We start from the raw sequence: 7,345 nt of genomic DNA on the forward strand, positions 1-7,345 counted from the left end.
GCTGAAAATACATCTCTTTCATCTTCATTTGACCCTCTAACTCTAGCACTCTCTATTCTAATGCTAATTCTAATTTTATCTACTTGTTTTTTTAATAAAAAAAATTTGACCCTCTAACATTTGCACTCTCTATTCTATTTCTATTCTAGCTATATTTATTATAAATAATGACCTTCTAACACAAGCATTATCTGTTCTTTTTCTGTTCTATTGACTTGTTTTATTTTGATTTAAAAATGACCCTCTAACACTAGCATTCCCTATTCTTTTTCTATTCTATCTTGTTTTATTTTTATTTATTATAAAAAACAAAACTAGCAAACAAACACCAAAAAAACTTGCTACATATACTTTTAGGTGAAACCCCGCCCACGAACCCCCCCACTGTCCTCTTTTTGGAAAACTACAATATGGCCACCCTACAGTTGACTGTTGACAAACATGATGCATGGTAACAACTCCATAAATGGAATTATGCCTAAAATTAAAGATATTGGGGTAAATGCCCCTGTATGAGTTTTTGTCTCAAGCGATATCACACCAGCAGCGAGAGCAATCACATGTCTGCTGTTTTTGTCCCGAATATCAAGAGTTTACATATGATTTTATACAACAGTTCAGTAAATAAAAGTTAATATTGTGTTATATTTTAAACACAATATTGTCTGTTTTTGCTCAATTTTGTCAACGAAAATATTAGCTATAAAGCCTGTTGTACATCTTCGAGCAGCACGGTGGTGTTTAGTTTCTGAATGAATTTGTGCTTTGAAGGAATCGTGTGAACCAATGAATCAATGTCCCATTCATAGAGAGAGCCGTTTACTTAATTCCTGAATGAATCTGGCGTTTGAACGAATCGAACGAATGAATGACTCTTAAAGACATTTACCGCCACCTGCTGGCAGTTTTAGTTTCTTATTTAGAGTATATACACTATATATATATCGATACTTTCTCATTTAGCACAATAATAGCTTTAATGGGGTCATATGATGCGATTTCAAGTTTTCCTTTCTCTTTGGAGTGTTACAAGCTGTTTGTGAATAGATAAGATCCCTAAAGTTGCAAAGACTAAAGTCTCAAGGTTTTTGTCTCGTCACTCCGGGACATGGCATCACAGTATGGTAAGGAGCATAACATTTCCATCACACGCTTGAGATATTCGGCCAATCACAACGCACTAGATAGCTGGCCAATCACAGCACACCTCACTTTTCAGACCTATGAGCTTTGGAAAAACGTTTCAGATTGGCGGGGCATAGAGGAGAAACAATAATGTACAGTATGTGGAAAATAATGTGTTTTTTGAACCTTAAACCGCATAAACACACTTCATTACATTAGATTAGTTAATCGACACATCATGTAGGCTAATTAATTAGATTAAAAAAAGTAGATCGACATTAGATCGAAAAGTTAGGTTAGTTTGTCATTTAACATTTTGTAGACCTTAGCCTAAATCACGAACAGAAATCGCATTATGGTATTATTTTCCATTACCCTGCGTTGTAATTGATGATTTGAAAATAGGACATATATGTGCATTGTAACCTATATATCAAAAACATAACTAGATAGATAGATAGATAGATAGATAGACTTCCGTTGGGGGGGGGGGGGGGGGGAGCGTGGTCTGACGTCCCCACCCCGCCCCATAATTCACACCCGGTATGGATGGACACATATGTGTAGACCTCACTAGTGTCTAATAGCGAATTCCTAGTCCTATGTTAATATAAACTCATATAACCACTAAATCTGATTATTATATCTATTGTCTGAATCTACATTATGGATCAAGCTTGTCACATCAACTCTTTGCATGCTTTATTATCTCTTCTCCAAATGCTCGATGCTGCTGAGTTCGATTAAATGCAGTTATTAGCTTTTGCACGAATCTATTTCCATGCCGACTAAACAAAGCTGTGATTTTTTCCCTCGACGCTGCTGTATTAGGGCAATGTGACGTCATGGACTGTATGTGACTGTACGCAGCGCGTGCTCCGAGCACATGGAAAAGGGCTCGAGACGAAGTACCCAAAGAATAACTCCATCCTGAAATGGAATATCAGTAACAAAATAATCAAATCTGGAGCAAAAGGGGTAGGTCTGGTCAGACGCCCCCACTCTACCCCATAAGTCACACTCTGTGTGGACACATCTTACAGTAGATGTGTAGACCTCACTATAAAGTGTTTTTAATAGCGAATTACTAGTCCTATGGTGATATAAATGCCTATAACTAGCCTATTATTTCTCATTATTATATCTATTATATCTGAATCTACATTATATCTGATTAGGATATTTTTAGCCAATTCAAACGACAATTCTTGCATTTAAACATTTTGCATGCTTTATCAAAATGCTCAGTGCTGAGCACGATTAAATGCATTGATTGGCTTTTGCACGAATCTATTTCCATGCCGACTAAACAAAGCTGTGATTTTTCCCGACGTCGCTGTATTGGGGCAATTGTGACGTCATGGACTGTATGTGACTGTACGCAGCGCGTGCCGCGGAGCGCGTGCTCTGAGCACATGGAAAAGGGCTCGAGACGAAGTGCCCAAAGAAATACTCCACACCTGAAATGGAATATCAGTAACAAATTATTCAAATCTGGAGTAAAGGGGGTAGGTGTTGCATTATTTTCCCTTACCTTGCGGTAAAATTTTGATTTTATTTTAGAAGCACACATGTTCATCTTTATTACTGAAGCATAAAATTGATGCTTTGACAATAGGGCATATGTGCATGGCATTAGATATATTACATGTATGCTGACGTTAATGGTTTTATAATGCCTATTCACATTATGCAACTAGGAATGCATCGTTTATGAACCAAGTAATTAGTCTAATGTATGTCAGTCTGCTTAAATAGAAATAAAGAGCAATTTTATATTCCCACCTGCCAAATATAAAAGAAAGGCTATTATTCTTGTAACAATATTTTAAATGTAGTTTATCTTATTATTTTACATGTTATGTTATCTTATGTCTGCTAATCATCTATTTGATGAGTTAAATTTATAATCCATTACATATGATCTTGTCTAGGCTATATTATAGATTGTTAATAGTACTCTTGTATCTTTTAACTGCCATAATTCATGCATGCACCTATTGTTCTTGAGAAAACAGCTGCAATGAGTTTGCTCAGATTGAGTTCCTTTTGTCTGTATTTCACAAAGAGATTGTGTGCAGCCACATTGCTCCACTACACCTTAATTGTTTTATATAAAAGGACCACCCTTTCTTAAAATATTAGTCCAATAGCATCTCAATAGGCTGATGAACCTTTTTTTTTTTTTTTTAAAAAAACCTTCCTAACATATACATTTATTAGGCATGCATCAAATATTGCAAGAAATGGTTGAAAGCATTCCGCATTGGTAAACAGATTTTGGATTTCTTATAAGGTATGAACAAAGCATGTTTCGTCTCCAGCCCAGGGCATAATATTTCTGCAGAACATATAGCATGCACCTGAACATCTTTTTCATTTTTCGTTTGTATTATCACCTGATAACCTAACCTGATTGCCTAACAGGTGTACATTGCTAAGGTGTGGTGCACAGGTCGGCTCAGATTTGTATGTACAACACATTTTAATATGCAATATGCAATGTATGCAATATTAAACACCTGGTGTGTACATGCAAGTTGACTGCAAGAGCAAAACCATGTCTAATACATTTAAGGCTCTTTTATAAGTATTCGATTACAGCAAAAGTAAGCAGTTGCTTGTAAGCAGAAAAAGAAATAGGTTCCCCTGGCCTGGCCCATCCTTCTCCAGGTCCACATGGTTCCCCTTGGCAGTGACAGCACAAGTCTGACTGAGGGAGGTAGACCACACACTAACACACAGTCAAGGTCTGTCTCGGCTTCAGGGTTAGTCTGAGACAAAGGAATATGATGCAGTAAAGACCATGCTTAACATTGTCAACTGTTTTTGCTATGAATATAAATGTAAATATACGGGGCCTCTGATATAGGACTGAAATAGTAAGCTATTATATAATTATCACAACCCACAAATGGAACCAGTAATCACTAATAGACCTTCTAAGTAGTGGATAATACACTTTGTCCTCTTGGCAGACACTTTTTATCAAGTGACCTGCTTTACTTGGCACATTTAGAGTGTATTGATGCGTCACCTGAATATCTTCTTGTCTTGTTAAACTCTCTTTGTTAATGTAGTAAATTAAACATAATGAAGAGTAGCACTTGCACTATTACTTTTTCTCAAACTTTGAACAAACCTAACTGAAAATATTAAAGGGGTCATATGATGCTGCTAAAAAGAACATTACTTTGTGCTGTATGGACATTAATGATGGTGCGAATCCTGTAGCTTGTTGAGGAAAGGTGTGCCATTACTATTCTATTTGATCAGACTGACTGTTTTCATCCGGTGGACCATAAAAAGTTGATTTCAGGAGTTCCAAACAGCTTACCAAAGAAAACTAATTGGAAAAGTTCACTCTGGCTCATAAACATCTTCAAAATACCATTGGTCCATGACGAATTCGTAGCTGTGCTCTGAGGCTTCATTTTCTTTGACATCGTCAGACTTGAATAGAAGCATGAACACACTGAAGAGCTGCTTGATAGCAGAAACTGAATTTGTCATTATAATTAACAGTGGCACTGTTTTATCATGTTTAATACTGTACAGCTTCTTGCTTTAAAGCAATCTATTGTATAAAGCGCTATATAACTAAACATGACGTGACTGGAACTGCAGCTGGTGCAAACATCCACATTGCTATGACCAGCAATGTGACCAGCAAACATCCACACGGCTGTCATTTTTGTTGTTGCATTTATTGTGTTATTGAGAAGAAAGCATGTTGCACACATTTGCATATTCATCTAAATGATGCTCCCAGCAGATGTTCACAAGCAGTATACTGTTGCTCAGGTATTTCCTACCTATTTTTACCCCTAAGCGAAGAATGAAAAAATAAAATGTATATATTGGGGTCTTTAAGGTGTGTTCACATTAGCAAAATTTGACGGGCAAAAAAGATCCATTGTCAATTGATGCATGAAGGAGTGCTCACACAGAAGTCACTTTCAAACCAAGCAGCTTTCTGCTGGTCATCACGGCAAATTCACTCTGATCAACTTGAACACAAGCAAAATCTGTGTGGGGTCTCTGTCTTTTTTGCCCTCATGTAAAACACCTGATCCTGATGGATTTGACAAATGTAAGGATTAGACTCTTATAGAGACGTGATAGTGGGCTCTTTTGAGTCTCATTGTGTTGGCTCAGTTTGCATGGGTAACTGCTCACATTTAACTTTATGTTGCACCCTTATTAAAAACTCTCATCTGATCTTTATTAGTACGTCAGTTTCAGGGAACAAAGTTTATTAAACATTGTTCTGTGTATAACTTTTGGTATGTGACTTCTGAGAGCGAACTCTAAGAACTCTGTTAAATAAATAAATTGGATCCATCAGCTGTGTTATAGGCTGTGAGAGAGGGTGGAACAGGCTCCTTTGGCAACACAGAGGCCGGCCTGTTTTCGTTCTTTGGATGGTTTTCCATGTCTTATGTAATCCCTCCCCCAGTTTGGAATGGAGGTCGCCACTGCGGCGAGATCTGAGCACACTGCAGGACTGTCTGTCTTTGTCTTCGTCGTCTCCCTCTTTAACCTCTCCCCCCAACTCTGGCCCCTGTAAACAACGACATCACTTCCTGCTGACATCACTCTTCACTCTACCTATAAGCATATTACCACACACTCTATCTGCTGTTTGTTGTCATTCACTCACATTCTGATCTCTTCTTCTGTCTTCTTCCTGTGGCGACCATGTTCCATGTTAGGCTGAGCGATATAGTAAAACAATACAGATATACATTATTTACATTCAAAAGTTTGTGGTTATGTTTTTGAAAGAAGTCTCTTATGCTCACCAATCATTTATTTGATACAGTAAAAACAGTAATATTGTGAAATATTATTAGAATTTAAAATGTAACATTTATAAAAAAAATAAGTTTTCTATTTTAATACATTTTCAAATGCAAAGCTGAATTTTCAGCAGCCATTACTCAAGGTTTCAGTGTTGCGTAATCCTTCATAATCATTCTAATGTATGCTATACTCAAGAAACATAATTTATTATTATTAATATTGAAAACAGTTGTGCTGCTTAATGTATTTGTGGAAACCGTGATAGATTTTCCCAGATTCTTTGGTGAATGGAAAGCTTAAAAGGACAGCATATACGCTGTTCTTAATATTTGTGTATTTACTCTGAAATGGCTTAAAAGTGATTTTTTTTATTTCACTGTCATCAAACAACCTTTTTACTCAATTAGATTCTAGATGCTTAATGTAAAATTAACATATATATATTTAAAATGATAGATTTTCTAGCATATTTACATGCTGGTTTCTATTAAATTAACCTAAAAAAAATTCAGTCATTTAAATACATTTTCATTTTTTTCACCAATATAACAAAATACTGTATAGTAATAATAAATAGCAACACCTACCTAAATATATTTAAATAAGACATTTTAATATATGAAGTATATTTGAGTGATGGTGCAAAATAATTGTTGGACAGTTTGAACTGTGACTCACAGAAATAAACTGAATTTTTCAACTTTAAAGCTGCATTTGTTGCTGAAGTTAATCACAGAAGCAGTATAAAACATGAGTCTCAAGAAAATTTATGATTGCAAAAATATAGCCGCAAGTTTCTTTGTGAAACTTAATGCGCATTAAAACTGCGCATTTCATAATTGCATAATTTTATATCACCAGCAAATTCATTTTAAATGTATCAAGTTGCAAACATGCTCTCTCTTTCTTTTTCTCAATTTCTCTCTCCCTTTTCTCACTCTTTCCATCAGACGGCAGTGACGATGGTGGCGGCATCTGTGTTTTGCCTGGACCTGCTGACCCTGTGCTGTCAACCTGCCAAGAGGATTTCTGCTTTTTCTCGGCCATGTTAGCTGTGTGGGAGCTGGCGTTCACAGAGTGCATTCTAGGCATGAAAAACAGCACTGGAAAACTAAACCATCCAGATTTACACACTTAAAGAGACATGTTCAGACCACCAAAGTTCAGGACTCCCGCTGTAAGCCTGATCATTTACAGTCTGGGAGCGTAAGGCACCTCTGTGAATATTTAAGCAGACCTCCCCAAGACAAACATGCAGACGCGTACATGCGCAAAAGCACATGCTTGTCTTCTCAAACAGCTGTTGAGGAAACAGTCTGTGATGTCAGACTCTGCGTTAGTCGCTCTACTCCAAAAACCAGCTTGTTTTCACAATTATAGGCTGAATTATGGTTATATACTCTCTACTCTGTGT

This window comes from Sinocyclocheilus rhinocerous, unplaced genomic scaffold (assembly GCF_001515625.1).
Source record: "Sinocyclocheilus rhinocerous isolate Xijiao unplaced genomic scaffold, SAMN03320098_v1.1 scaffold1507, whole genome shotgun sequence".
NCBI lineage: Eukaryota > Metazoa > Chordata > Actinopteri > Cypriniformes > Cyprinidae > Sinocyclocheilus > Sinocyclocheilus rhinocerous.